We start from the raw sequence: 15,829 nt of genomic DNA, 5'->3' as shown, positions 1-15,829 counted from the left end.
CTCCAGATGTATCTGTTTATTAATTCACAACTCTTAGGAGGTCTACTGAATTTTAGAAAGCAGGCAATGTGTACACACACACACACACACACACACACACACACACACACACACACACACACACACACAGGTGTGTACATGCGTATAACATGGGTATGGGAAGATTTCTTCTACCACAAGGTTTGAGAAATTAAGGGAAAAGTCTCAGATTATCAGATGCTGGAGGGAAAATGTCAGCAAGGCTGGAGGTTGTTATGTACTGTGAGGACATCCTACTGGGACAGTGAACCAGCCACTCTTGTATCAGGCACAGGTTAATATGGATAGTACCTGACACTTCAGGGATAAACTTGGCCTGAAAAGATTTCTGAGCAGGTAAAAGAACTCTCTGACAAGCCCAGTGACTTGAGTTTGGTCCATGGAACCTATTGTGGAAGGAGAGAACTGATTCTGTGAAGTTGTCCTCTGACCTCCACACACAAGCTGTGGCATGCACTCTCCCCTACCCACACTTAATAAAATTAATCTTTTAAAGAACAATTACTTCGGTTCCATGAGGTTTTACATTTTCACCATTTTACATAGGGGAAACTGAGGCATAGACAAGAAACCCTCTCAAAACTACTATCTAAAGCCAGTGTGCTTGTCTGATATTAAAACCCAGAAACATTTACAGTCTATTAGAGAAGATGAAAGCCAAACACCAAAAAGTGAAAATCAGATGGTCAACCCATCTAATTGATTCAGTTGCCAGGTGATTAGTTTGAGGATAAGTTGCAGGAGAAAGCCCTGCAAAGAAATATATTACTAGGATTGAGCTTTGACATCTAGGTACATTTTAAAGAGCGCTTGAGGTATGGCCAAGAATAACTGTAGCAAAGATGGTAAACTGAGGGCAGGAAATAGCAGGGACATTCCATCTTCTTAACTAAGGGGTTGAAATACCGTGAAAAAAGAGACTAAGAGACTGTGCTTCTGTTTTCAAGGTTTCAAAGTAAAAGAGAACTCTGCTTCTTAACATTTTTGTTGTCATGCTCGGGAACAGATGGAAATAGATGGACTTGTTAGCGATGGTGGAGAGACTGTCTTGGGTGGAAATGCACCTTATTTCCTGCCTAATCAGTCATCTTGGGTCCTCACTGACAACTTTGTTTAGCTCAGTCTTGAAGATAGCCATTGTGCATCCAAGCTAACTTGACACCATCCAGCTCCTATCCACAAATTTAAGATGTGCTTATGTGCATGTGTATGGCTTCAGAATTAGTTACCACCCTAATGTTTCTTCTTCTTTCACAAGTTTTGCATGATCAGGATCTTTAGTTATGCCCCTAGAAATATCTGCTGTGTTTTTGTATTAGTCAAATACTCCAGAGAAACAGAAGCAGCCGTAGACATAAGTAGATGGTAGATGATAGGTAGACAGGCTGATATATAGATATAGTGGAAGGCTGAGAATTCCCACAGTATGTTGGGTATAAGCTGAGAAACAGGAAAACTGATGGCATACATGCTGGAGTCTGAAGGCATAAGAAATAGAAACTCTGATCTCTGAGGGAAGGAGAAGGAAGATGGATATTCTAGCTCAAGAAAAACAAGAGGTGGAATTCTTTCTTTCCCCATCTTTCTGCTCTGTTTGGAGTCTGGGTGGGCTGGAAATGCCTGCCCACATTGAGGATGGTCTTCTTTGTTCAGTTTACTTACTTGGAGCTAATCTCATCCAGAAACACACTAACAGAAGATGATACAAAGTTGATCCTCATTGTTTCCAACCATGTGCTCACATGGCTTTTTATCCGTGAGTGCACATCCCTAGTGTTATCTTGTGTAAAGATGGTAGATGATATGGTAGAGGCAGTTTTTGAAGTGTCTCTAGGTCTTCATATGGTTAAGTGGTTGTGTTGTCTTCTTCCTCTGCTTTAGATTTGACTTGCCTGAAGAGATGAAGTGATGCAAGAGAATGATGGATTTAAGTGACAATCTTTGTGTTATGGAAATTCCGAGCACAAGAAATTATTTCACCAAGTAGCAGAAGTGGACAAGGACGATGCTGTTGGGAGTGAGAGAGTGCTAATCTGTTTGGTGTGGGGTATGAAAAAACTTGGGGGTGGGAAATCTAAGAAAGTCCCCACATTCCAATGCAGTCTTTAGGGTGATTCTTCAAGGGATGAGTGCTTAGGTCTGGTAGACTTTACAATCCTGCTCAGATGGACTAGGGTAAATCTGACTGTGATGTTTAGTTTTAACTGTCAACACAACCTAGGCTTCCTAGAAGAGAACATAATGAGAGTTTGAAGCTGGGCTTGTCTGTGGTAGCTTGTCTTGTCACATAAAAAGGCATGGAAGAAGGAAAGGTTTTTTTGCTTTTTTATCCTCTTATTTGGCTTTCACTTTCACTGGTGAGTTCATATATCCTACTGCTACTGTTGCTGGTGAATCCTTTACAGATAGTAGAGGCAGGTTCTTCAGTTTTCCAACATGGACTGCAGAGTGGCTCTCCAGGATTCCTCCAGGCCTTCAGCACCAGACTGCTAAGACATCCCACTGCATGGATCAACAACTACCTGGTTCTCAATTTCTCTGGTGTGAGATAGCCATTGTATGACTACTTTGACCATATCTAATATATTCCATATATATTTATCCTGTTAATTGTTTCTCTAGAGATTCAGGACTAACCCACTGATATGTGTCAATATGCCAGCCTCTAAAACTGTCAAAATGCAAATAATCACAGCATCATCTAGAACACCTCCCTTTGTGCCAAAGATGGGAAATACCAAGAAGAGTGTTTTATGGACCCAGTACACCAGAAAGTCATGATTACCTTCACTGATTAGATCTAACTCATGAAACATTAGCATTTTACTAAGCCCTCAGTTGGCTCTTGGCTCTCAGATAACATATCTCAGAATGAGCTGTGAACATCTTCCAACCCTCTTTCCAGTTTAGTCCTCTGCATCATAGTCCTCTTTTTTTCTCTCTTTTAAAATTGTTGTTTGCACATGGAGCATTCAATTACAGTAGGGAATTTTTCAAATAAAATTTGTCCTTGTTTTTCTTACTCTCTAGTCTTCCAACCCCTTCTCCATCTTGTATCCCTCCCACCCTCAGTATCTTCCTTTTTATATTCATGTCACTTGTGACCCTTTGCCCTCAATACCTTCCCTTCTAAACACCTCTTGCTTCCCTTTCATGTTGACTATCTATTTTCAAAGTATATAACCACTCTCACACTCCCTTATTTACATATATACAAACGTTTAGTTAGGGTCTGCCAAGTTAGGATCTACATATGAGAGTGAAAATGGTTTTTGTCTTTCTGAGTCACCTTTGAGTCTGGGTCACTTACACATAATAATATAATATTTTCTAGAATCATTTAGGTCCCTGAAAATTTCATTTTTAACAGCTAGTTAACATTCAATTGTGTGTATATGCCACAATTTCTTTATCAGTTCATCTGCTGATGGACATCCAGGCTGGTTCAATTTCCTTGCTATTGTGAGGAAGCATTAAATGGATGTACAAGTGTCTCTGTGCTAGGATAGAGTCATTGAGGGTGTGGGGCTATATGCCTAGGAGTAATATAGCTGGGTCAGATGGTAGATCTATTTTTATCTTTTGAGAAAATGCCATACCAATTTTAAGAATGGCTATGCTAGTTTACACTCCCATCAGCAAAGAATCAGGATTCTTCTCGGTTCACATCCTTCCTAGCATTTGTTGTTATTTATTTTCTTGATATTTACCATTCTGATTGTGTTGGGATAGAATCTTAAAAAAGTTTTAATTTTAATTTCCCTGAGAAGTGAAAAAATCAAACACACACACACACACACACACACACACACACACACACACACACACCTATCAATCAGTAAATGAGCTAATAAGGTTAACAAGCAGTTCTCAAAAGAAGAAACAGACAAGTATTTAAAAAATACATAAGGGGCTTCTAGCAGGCTCCAACTACTTAGAAGAACTGTGTCAAAGGCTATGCTGGGTGGGAAGGGCTGGAAAACTTAGGGAACCTCCCTGTAATGGTTGGTTTGTGTTGTCAACTTGACACAAACTAAAGTCACTTGGGAAGAGGAAACTTGACCTGACAAATTACCTCCATCAGATTGACCCCTGGGCACATTTGTGGGGCATTTTCTTGGTAGCTAATTGATTTGAGAGGGCCCAGGACATGGAGAAGTATCATTCCTAGCAGATGGACCTGCACTGTATAAAAATGCTGAGCAAACCAGAGAGCAAGTCGGTAAGCAGCTTTCTTCCATGGTTCCTGTGTCTGCTCTTGCCTTGGGTTCCTGTCTGACTTCTCTTGATGATGGAAGGACTCTAAGGTAAGCTAAATCCCTTCATCCCTAAATTGCTTCTCTTATCACAACAACAGAAAGCAAACTAGAACACTCCCATCCCTAAGTACAGGCAGAAATTCAGGTTCATGAACCTGAGGGATGTGTAGAGATGCATCTACAACTGGGGAAGAGTGAATGATTTTAACAGGTGAGTGTGTCCAATGGATAAACACCTACAGGGCTCACGAATTAGTTAGACTCTATGAGACGAGGAAGATAAAAAATCTTCAATGGTTCTTCAAATGAGGAACCCCGAAGGAGAGGTGATAGGTTAAGAGGCACATAGTGGGTGGAGAAGAGTGGGTGTTGGATCTTCTGTTCAGTAGTTAGCTAATGAATGCTGCTGGGAGATAGGAGTTCTTCCCCCCTGCCCCATCTGCCTAGTAAAGCTAACTGATTTCTAGCCCAGTGCAGGGTGCACTTTAAACAAAACACTAAGATTAGCCGATGCACTTACCTCCTCTGCCCCAAGGATTCTACTCAGCCAGAGGAAGTCTGATAAATGACCATGTAAAATATTATGCTTTTAAGAAGGTCCCTCCTATCTTTCTGAGAGTCAATATAGTCCATTATGTCAGTTCCTATCCACCAGCGTCTTTCTCAGCTATTTATATTTCCATTTAGCTGGAGCTTAGGCAAAGCTCACCCAGGCCTAGAAAATTAAACTTATCAGAGCCTCATTTGTTATCTTTTTTTTTTTTAAGATCATCTATCTCTTTCATTGCCCTTTCTCTGAGTCTGGCAGTTTCTTTCTTGTTTCTCATTTCCTTCTGGCTCTTTCTGTATGAGATAGTGCTTCAGTCTAAGGTTTCCTTACCTGATCTTGGGACAGTATCTTTTCCTCATGTGTTATTCCTCTTTGTGGTAGTGTGGGGTGAAGGACTGGAGGAGGGAAAGAGCTGGTCTGTTCTGTTCTTTGCTCCCTGTCTTCTTTTACTTTCTCTCTCTTGCCTTTCTGTTTATATTTGATACCCTGCACACTCTGGCCAGTCTCTTTCTCAATCACCACTGAGAACATCCAAGAAGGAATGGGACAGTAGAATTTGACACTGCTCCTGGTACCTTGAGGGATTAAGTTGGGGATGTGAAAGGAGAGAACTACTGGGAAGAAAAAGAAGGGGAGTGGAGTGCTGAAACAAGGATGGGGAGACCAAGGCAATATTACTAATAATTATGATACCTGATTCTGTGTATTAAGACCTAATATGTATCAGGCAGTACGGGCAGCAATGAGCCTTTTCATCTTCATGATGCTCCTTTGTCTGTGTGCTGTTTCTTTACTTCATAGATAAAGATAACAAAATTCAATGAGTTTAACCTCATTTCTGAAGGTCAGGCTTCTATTATGAGATGCAGTTGGATTTCACATGCAGTCTTTCTCTTTTGCATCTTAGAGAAGCAAGCAAGCAAATGTTTTTAGAGGAAATTTTGAGATACATTTTAAGGGACTATTTCCAAGATAAGTATTTTCAAATACAGGCAATTTTGAAGATCTATACTCATACACACACACACACATAAACCCACAAATCAAAAAATAAAATAGATTTCATTAAGTAACAGAGTTTTTCACATTATCTTGCAGTTTTTAAGGTCTGAAGATACCACAGGATCCTTCAATTCCAGTGTCACGGTCTCTCTATTCTTTTCTACCTGGGACTTTTCAAATGAAGGCAGCACCTAGCAGCATACAGCATCACCACTGTTGGATGTCTTGGATGTGTATATTCCTTCAGGTTTTGTGAGGATAAGCTCTGAATTACCCAGATATTTTTGCAACCTGAAGTTAAACAGATGCATAAAATCTTCCTTTTATATGAGAGCTCTTTATGTGCCAAGAATTGCTGAACTAGCTCACACATATTACCCATAAGACTATTGTATAAAGTGATTTTACACTACTCAGAATCCTTGTTTGTACAAAATTGACTCTGATGGAATGCACACAAAGATTGTGTTCATCTATGAGAGACTGAATTATTTGTCACTCAAAATTTCGATCATACATGTTTCTGATTTAACAAATGAGCTTGTGCCACCAGGAAAGTCAGTGTATACCAATTTAAAATTTATATACTATAGCTTTCTAAGTCATGTCCTTCTACCCAAAAAGACTGGTTTCTTTTTAGATCCTTTGATTTGAACCTGCAGTAACCACGTTATTCCCTCATTTCCATTAGCATCTGGACTATTTTCCTCAATTCAAAGTTCCTTGAGGACAGAACCAGTGAGTCTATTTTCTTGGCCTAGTGTCTTGTCAATTGGTTTGCTTAGATATCAACTTATCCTTCATTCCTCACTATATTCCTGGCTTTTGTTTGACTTTGTCCCTTGTTTACAACAATATTTTCAAATGATGAGTATAGGGAGATTCTTCCATGACCTCCCCTTAAATAAACGGGGCTGATTAATTTTCTGGTGAATAATTAACAAATCCATTTAGCCAGTTGAAAGCCAATTATTTTTATTTATCTTGGTTCATTGATAATTGCCCAAAGCAAACATAAATAATAGACTAATTTTGGTGGCAGAGGAATATTGGTGAGCCGTCTACATCATTCCTCATAATGATCAGTATTGCACTGCAAATTCCTACAGGTGGGGGGAAACACTCAACTAATGATTTCAAGGTGTTTATGGGACAGTCAATAAGATAAGATCCTGAAGAACAAGAGTGTGTCAGACTGCATAGTGGAGTGATGACTGGTGTTCACCCTGTAGCTAGCCTGTTTGCTTTTTTTTTTTTCACAGAGCATTTTATTAAAGAGTGTGGAGGGGCACTGGCTACTGTCACTGCAGCCATCAGAGCACAATAAACTGAAATGCACAGAAAAGATATTCATATCAGGTTTTGTTACACTGTCACTTAAAAGATATCTCCAGGAATAGGGAACTGGTGGCTCAGTGGATAAACCATTTCCCTCGATAGTGTGAGGACCTAAATTATCATCCCCGAATCCACACAAAGCTGGATATGGTGGTCTGTGTCTGTAAAAACAACATTCCTAAGGTAAGATGAAAGGCAGAGACAGGAGAAACCCCTGCAGTTCATGACTGGTTAACTTGGCATGTGCAGCAATAAACAACAGCCAAATAGTGATCCTGTTTCAAAAAGAGTGAAATATAGGACTGATGTCCAGTGCTGTGGTACCTTTGTGTGTGCACGAATGTGTGCACGCGCACACACACACACACACACACACACTCACACACTCACAAAAGAGAGACAGACAGACACACACAGAGAAGTAAAGAGAGAGAGATAGACAGAGAGAGCATATCTTTATTGCTTTGTCTGTGCTGGGCAGATGGGTGGAGAATTTTGTCAGCTAACTCTGCAGATGAACATTCAGATGAAATCTCTCTGTAAATTTGCAGGGAATTGATTTCATTTTGATGTCCTGTGTGTACAGATCTGCTAGTCACTCATCTTAAGTCTGCGTTGCTTAGATGAGAGCTGTTCTGCTGTGTATCCACAATGGACCATAGCAGCAGACACTGTCTGCCACTGCCAGCTGGTACCTGAAGCAGTTTAATGGAAAGGCAGATGCTCTACCTATGGCTCTACTGCAGCTCTGACAGTCTTTCCTAGAGTCTAGGCAGTGTGTTAGTACATCTGCCACTGTGGTGAGTGCCCAAGAGAAGCAGTTTAAGGAAGGATTTCTTTGGCCTATTGTTTCAGTGGTTTTATTCCATGATTGGCTGTCACTGTTGCTTTGAGTCTCTGGGCAAGGAAAGCTTCATGGTAATGGAGTGTGCAGAAGAGCATCTTGACCCTTTGTTGGCCAAAAATTAGAGAGAAAGACAAAAAGGGCTAAGATACAGCCCACCAAAGGACACATCTTTAATGACCTATAACCTACTTCCTCTGGGCAGGTTTTCCTTCTGAGTGCCCATCATCTCACAAGACAGAGCAACCAGCTAGGGACCAAGGCTTCAGCAATCAGCCTGTGGGGACATTACATGTTCCCTCCATGACCTTCCCAACACTAAGTCTCTAAAAGACACATGGTCATTTCTTGGTATGAAATGCATCCAGTCCATCTCTCAGAGTTCCCACAAACTTCATTCCAATGCAATTCTAAAGTTCAAGCCCAAGGTCTCCTCTGGGACTCATGGCAAACTCTTAGCTGTGAGTCCCTGTCAAATCAAAAGTGAACCACACACTTGGTAAATAGTGGCACAGACTACAAACTACAGGTCCAAGGGGAATAATATAGAAATAATGAGGAAAGGGCTAACCAGAACCAGAACAAAAGCCATCAGAGCAAAAGCCCTGTAGCTCCATGCCTGGCATGGCCATTATGTATGGTGATGTGCATGAGCCCTGATGAGCTTGGGGAGACCACCCCTATGTCCTTGCTGATTATAGGCACATGTCCTCCCTCCTCTTGGATTGCCTGTGCTTGCATATGAGAGAAAATATGCAAAATTTATCTTTCTAAATCTGAGTTATTTTGCTTAGCGCAAAGATCTCTAGTTCCTACCATTTTCATTATATATACACAACTCATTAATATTCATATGTCACATACATATTTTTTTGGTCCATTCATCTATCAATAGGCATCTAGACTAGTTCAATATCTTAGTTGAATGGCTAATGGTATGAATGATAAATATGGGTATACAAATATGCCATGATTTTCTGGCAAGAGTGGTAAACTGGGCCACATGGGAGTTTTATTTTTAGCTTTTTGAAATACTTCCTTCCTAGTTTTCATAGTGGCTAGAATAATTTACATCCTCACCAGCAGCTTATAAGAGTTCGTCTCGACAGCACTTTCACCAGTTTTTGATATCACTTGTTTTCTGGGTGAGTTTTGGAAACTTTGTTGTTAGTTCTTCTTATTCATTTAATAGAATTTTACTTATTAAATTGGAGGTATCAACCTTTGGTGCAATTGTATTTACAGTTATTATAACATATTGTTGTATTGGTCTCCTTCGTAATCCTTGTGTGAGGGACTTTTTCTGGGGAGATGCAGCACACACACACACACACACACACACACACACTTACCCTAGAAACCCATGGCAGATCAAAGTAACGATTGCACCAAAGTCCAACTTGATAAACCAGAATATGAATAAGAGGTTTCTTACAGTAGGAGGTATGATTCAAATCAGCTGTATCGCTAAAAATCTAACCCCAACATAGATGATGACTCTTGAGAACTGCAAACCTGGAGCTCTCTCTGAAAGCAGGACAGGTCCATATCTCCCCTATGCATCTTATCTCTTCTATCAGTGGTTTATTCATTCTATAAAGCTGGGGAGGTACTCTTGAGAACCTTTCAAGTTTATTCGTTCCCAGCCATGTGAAATTTTGTTTACCTCCTAGACAGAATATTTCAGCTAGGAGAAAACTGCTGTGTAATAACATGTGCAGTCACCTTCCTTATTGCTTCTGGCTAGCTTTTGTTGGAAATCTACTTTGTCAGGTGTAGGTTTTTAGTTTCCATTTGCTTTGCAAATTACTTGTATCCTGTCATTTTCAATCTGCATGGATCTTTGCCAGTGAGATGTGTTTCTGGTAGACAACAAAGAGCTAGACCTTATTTTTTTAAATCCAAACAGCTAGTCTTCATCTTTTAATTGGATAATTAAGACCATGTACATTTAGAGTTATTATGAAGAGGGATTTACTAATTTCTTTAACTTTGATGTTTTTTTTTTTCTGGTGGCTCAATTGTTTATTCTATTGTTTCTACTCTATTGCTTTATGAGAGTTTGGTGGGTTGCCAATCTGGACATGATTGATTCATTCCCATTCTCCTTTGTTCATCTAATAGTAATAGGAAATTTATTTTTTTCCTGTATTCTCATGGTTGAGGTTGTCATTGCTCCACCTTAGTGTTTAAATTTCCTTTAAGTATCTTCTTCAACACTGGCTTGGTGGTCATGAATACTTTTGTTTATACTTGTGTTGAAATGTTTTTCATTCTCTATGGATTTTAAAAGATAAATTTGGCTTTGGATGTAGCAATCTCCATTGGCACTTATTTACTTTTAGGATTTGAAATACATCATGCCATACTTTCCCAGAGTTAGTTTTCTGCAATGTTATACTGATGTTGTTGGTTTTTTTTTTTTTTGTCTTTGTGAATTGAGCATTTTACACTGAAGTTTTAATAGTTTCTCTTTGTTTTGTAACTTTTTCATCTTGATTGTTATTTTTTGCATTGTACATTTTCTCTGGTCACATCTATTTTGGGGTTCTAAGTGCCTCTTTTGTTTGAAGGCTCATTTCTTTGCCTAGATTGAGAAATTTTCTGCCATAGTATGTCAGTCTTTAGCTTGAAGTCTAATTGGATGCCTCCATGACACCATTATTCTTGCATCCTGAATGTTTCCAATTCCAGCATCATGTGAATAATGTTAAGATTTGTCACTAGCCTGAGCAGTAATGGGGTGCCTTGAATGGCAGCTATAGTGTCCAATGTCATTTAAATGTCTACATGTTTTAATAACTTCCCTATATGGCTGTGTTCAAGGACAATGCCCTAGGGCTTCTTCTTAAAGAAAAGACTTTAAGTGAGTTTGATTTATACATGATTCTACGTGGCCTGACAGATTCCCGAGACACTTTGTCGTGTTGCCTATTGCCCTAATGTAAAGTATTTGGCTTCTCTATAAGTAGTCTTAATCTTTTGAACTGCCCAATTCTCTATTTTCACAATTTTCTTTTTTAAAGAGTTCTTTGAGAATTTTCCATGTTTTGATCATATTCACCCACTTCCAACTTCTTACAGATCTACCTTGCTTTCCCTACCTACCTATTTGTGTTTACTTTAAAATGTCAATAACAAAAAAATGTATCAGGTCCAATTTATGCTGCCCACTTACTCTTGGATGCATGGTCTTCCAACCAAGGACCACACCCTAGAAGAAAACTGACTCTCCCTGTCCCAGTAGCTATACATCAATAGGTTCCAAGCTCTGTGTGGGACTTAATGCCCACCTCCTTCTCCATGCTGGTATGTTGTCACAGCCACAGTCAGTTCATATGTGGTACTTCCCCGTTGTGCCTGAAAAACATTATTTCCTCTTAATCTTCCAGGACATCTGGCTCTTGAAATCTTTCAGCCTCCTCTTCCATGGTGATTGTTGAGATTTTAGAGAGGCAGATATGATACAGATGTTTCTTTAAGGACTGAGATTCCTCAATTTCTTATTCTCCACACCTTGGCCAGTTGTGTGTCTTTGTGTTAATTACCATCTACTGCAAAAAGAAGCTTCTCTGATGAGAACTGAGAAATGTACTAATGAGTTTTCTTTCTGGCCAAATTGTTTTTCAAATCTCTCCCCTCTGCTCTTTGCTCCCAATTTTCATTATAAACTTGGCTAAAAGCAGAAGCAATAATCATACTGAATGATAGCTTGCCTTGACATTTCTTCACTGTATGAACTAGTTTGTCATACTTAAATTCAGCTTTCTACCAAGTCTGAGGGAAAGGTCTCTACTTCAGTTCCCAATAGAGTCTTTATTCCTATCTGAAACTGTGAGTTGAGTCTCCACTGTCTGTGTTTCCATTACTGTTCTGATATGCTAAAATCCCATCAGAAGTGCAGATAAGACCCTGACAATTCTCTAGTGCCTCTCTAGCTTGCTTTTTACAAATTTCTCTCACAAATTACTTCTAATGTCTTCTGAACCACATAGTGAGGAATGGTCATAGAAATGACCTCACTTTTCCCTTATCAATTTTTGGTGTTAGTTTCCTGACATTGTGACAGTATCTAAGAGAAACAGTTTAAAAGAGGAAAGATTTACTCTGTCTCATACTCTTAGAGGTTTTAGTGCATAGTAAGCCAGCTCTGTCACACTGGGCTTTGTCACCCTGGGCAAGACAAAAAAAAATATCACAGAGGTGGGTGCATGTGAGGAATCTTTTCACCTTATGGTGACCTAGAAGTAGAAAAACATTAAGATGCCTGAGGCCAGACAAAACTCCACGGAACATGTTTATAGAACCTACATCCTATAGTTTTCCATCCCCCTCTAGAGTTTTCAATGCTTTTCAAATAAAGTTCACTAGCTAGAGACCAAGTTTTTAACAGTTAGCCCATGAGGGTATCTCATATTCAAGCCATCACAGGCAACAAATGTCAAGAGAAGGTGCTGTGGCTATCAGATTGGTCTTCTTCCATTGCCTGAGTCCCATGGAAGAATAGTTGGACCTGAACAGGTAGAGCTCAAGCCTTCTCTATTTATGATCAATGAAGATGCAGAGCAGTTCATACCTAGCTTGATGCTTGGCTCTGGTAATATGTACACACCTGTTCTACATGATCATCTCTGTCACTTTCCTTCTGCTCTAGTATTACCAGGCTTCCTGTTCCAGGTTTCCAGAGAAAAGGTCAAATGTGAGTCTGAGTAGTTCCACCCAGATCTAACTCTAACTCTTCTCCATTCCTTTTCTTCTACACTGATCCATACTTTAAACCCTATATTAGGAATGGTATGAAGAGTGTGCTCTGCTTATCTGGCATGGGAGAGACTATGATCACAAACATAGTTTCCTAGGGTGAGGCTCATCCACCTAGGCTGACCCCTTTTATCTCCCTAAACACAGGAAACTCAACTACATAATTTGTGGTAGTGAGAAATGGCATTCATGCTCTCCCTGTTTGTTAATTATAAAAATAGAAGCCATTTAACTATGTGAGTGCCTGGTATCAGCCAATGACACAGAATTCCTACTTCACAGCCAACTATGCCCATGAAATGAAATGCAGATTGTGATTTCAAGTTGAGATGCTTGTAAACTAATTACTGAGAAAGAGGGATGCAGAAAAGAAGTTCTTCAGATACCTTGCAAACTTTTAAAAATGTATTGAACCAGAAGGTAGTGGCATTTGCCTTTAACCCCAGCACTCAGGAGGCAGAGGCAGGAGGATCTCTGTGAGTGCAAGTCCATCCTAGTCTATAGAGCTAGTTCCAGGACAGCTAGGGTTGTTACAGAGAGAAACTCTATCTCGAAATTTATTAAATTAAATTTAAATTATTGATTGCGTTGAAAGAGTGAATGATTACCAAAGCCCTGGTTCATTCATTCTTTTACACTTCATGCATGCCTGCCTACTAAGTGACACGTACTTTGACAGGTCCTGAGGATACAACAGAAAGTATATACTGTAAAACAAAAGCAAAACAAGAAACACAACATACATAGGTGTCAGCTTTCCTAAGATTTTGTGCTTTCTCAATACTTTCTCTGGGCTCTTAAATATCTGATTCCATAAAAGGATGCCTATTTTATAGGTAGACCTGTGGGGGTGTGGAAAGAATCATTGACTCCTTAAGTTCATGATGAGAGTTAAACAAATACTGTATCAGGATGAGAAAACCAGGCTTTAGGATCACAAATGGAAATTATTGCTTGCCCTAACCTCATGTTTTTCTTGCTGTACAGCCCATGGGAGTGAAGCTGTTCGTGGAAGTGTGCACCCAGGAGTCTTTGGTGTTGACCAATATCCCATACCGTGAAGTCATCAGTGCTGGCCTCGAAGTCTCATGATCAGATACTCTCATGCACAAAACCAATGTCTTCCCAAGTCCCTGTGGATCATATGCTTCTGGCTATGACATATTCTATAAAGCTGTGGGGTGCACTTTGAGGCTACTGCTTAAGGTAGTGAAGTCTGAAACAATTATGCCTGGGACCAGTTCTCTAGTTCTGAGAGTGAGAACAGCATGATGAGTAAGGACAGGGTCAATTTCAATAATACCTTGCTCTTGTTGTTGGGTAGAAGACAGTAAGGAATTCCAGTTACCACCATACTCCCCTTCCACTGGATCACATAATACAGTAGTTATAATGCAGTGACTCTGTGTTCTGTCTTAGGAAGTTCTAGATGGGTTCTTTCATAAGGTCTAGTTACTTAGCAGTTGAAAGTGTCTTCAAAGGCCGTAGGAAAATTTCTTGATGAAAGCAGGCTCCCATACTAGTGATTTTAGCATGCATCCATGACCTTAAGGACATCTACCAGTGATAATGGCAGATTTGTCATGGATCAAGTCTTGTGTAGTAGATGCCATAATCTGAACAGTGGAGGTCAACTCTAAGGACTTTCTCAGTTGGATAAATCATAAAGAAGTTGAAGAAAATGTGTATTTTATGGTTTGGGCTGACATGCTCCTTCTCCATAAAATTCCAGATTGTATTTCCCATATGGTGTTGGGGGTTATTGAGCATCCAGTCAAGCGAGACCATCTAGAAGAGGTCTGTTTTGAAGTTCCATGGGCATCAGAAGAATTCTTACATGTTGCAGTTTGCTCACAGTAGTCTGGTATTTCATAGTCTACATTAGCTTCTCCTGTAGTCAGGCTTGAATCTGCCAGCAAGTGCTGTTAGGCTTCAGAGGAGCAGACCGAGAACATCCAGGGCTCAGGAAGCCAGATGCATTTATAGCCATCCTAGAACAGGCTCACACCCCCTGGAAACCCATATTTTTTCAAAGAGCTCTGTCATTAATGGAATAATAAAGGAGTAAGTAGAAGAGTGCTTTAATCTTGTCCTTGTTCAGGAAGTTTTTCCTTGCTACAGAAACCTCATTAAAGGACTCTAAGACAAACATGCTACCAAAATACTCTGACATGCCTTCCTAATTCCTATGATCACAGTAGAAAGAAGGGACCATTGAGTCACAACACCCTATAGGGAGGTAGAAAATGGAAATGGAATTATGCTAATACTCTTAAGACACAAGTGACTTGTAGGAAATATTGACTTTTTAGATGACAGAAACATGGGAAGAGGTTATTTCAGGCAGGAATAACAAAAGGCCAGAGACACAAAGGTGAGAAAAAAACTCATTAGTGTGAATGTTGGAAACTAGTTAGGCTACAGATCTTAGATATGCTGGGGACAATGGGAGAACAGTTTGTGATATTAAGGGATGGAAGACCTTCAGTGTCAAACTCAAGATATGTCATTTGCTCTTGAGCTGCCACCTCCTTGCCTAAAACTTGACCCAGAATGCACACTTGGTAAATGTGTATTGGACAAATTAATGAATAAATGAATGGATTTATAAACAGGACTAAACAGTTAAAGGAATGAATTTTATGTACTAACAGAATTCTGGGAAGATGGGAAGGTCAGAAATACGAAGTTAAGGTGCAGTATGTTAAAGATTAATAGTGCACTCTGCCTGGACATTTCCCACTGGATGCTATTTTGGAGTTAAGGTGTGAAAACTTTTGAGTCATTATTATGGTGATATTGGAACCATGAGCCATATTCACCTCCCAGGACAACTTCTGTCAAGTCTGAAAAGTAAAAGCATGGCTGAACAGTGGGTTTGACATGAGGAAGGGATAGAAAAGTAAGATAGAGGGGAAGTATGAAGCTAGGAAAAGCAAGAGTAGTACTGCTTCCAAAGAGGTGAGTAAAGTGATTGAAAACAGTGTGGTGATGCTCACAAGCAGAGTGTGGAAAAAGATGTTAGACAGCCAGAGG

At 39.7% G+C, this 15,829-nt stretch overlaps 1 long non-coding RNA gene and 1 pseudogene across 14 annotated transcripts in view; both read left to right on the top strand.

Moving 5' to 3' along the window:
* Window positions 1–15,829, top strand: part of LOC103162770 — a 163,133-nt gene that overhangs the window by 142,888 nt on the left and 4,416 nt on the right. For all 14 annotated transcript variants that reach the window (XR_004769601.1, XR_004769602.1, XR_004769600.1 and 11 more), the window contains 2 exons: window positions 1,921–4,346; window positions 13,781–13,999. This is a non-coding gene — a long non-coding RNA (uncharacterized LOC103162770). The remainder of the gene's footprint in view (window positions 1–1,920; window positions 4,347–13,780; window positions 14,000–15,829) is intronic.
* LOC113831112 lies at window positions 12,843–12,994 on the top strand (annotated as a pseudogene).

The sequence above is a fragment of the Cricetulus griseus genome, chromosome 4 (assembly GCF_003668045.3).
Source record: "Cricetulus griseus strain 17A/GY chromosome 4, alternate assembly CriGri-PICRH-1.0, whole genome shotgun sequence".
Lineage (NCBI taxonomy): Eukaryota > Metazoa > Chordata > Mammalia > Rodentia > Cricetidae > Cricetulus > Cricetulus griseus.
This window is presented reverse-complemented; position numbering and strand designations above follow the sequence as displayed.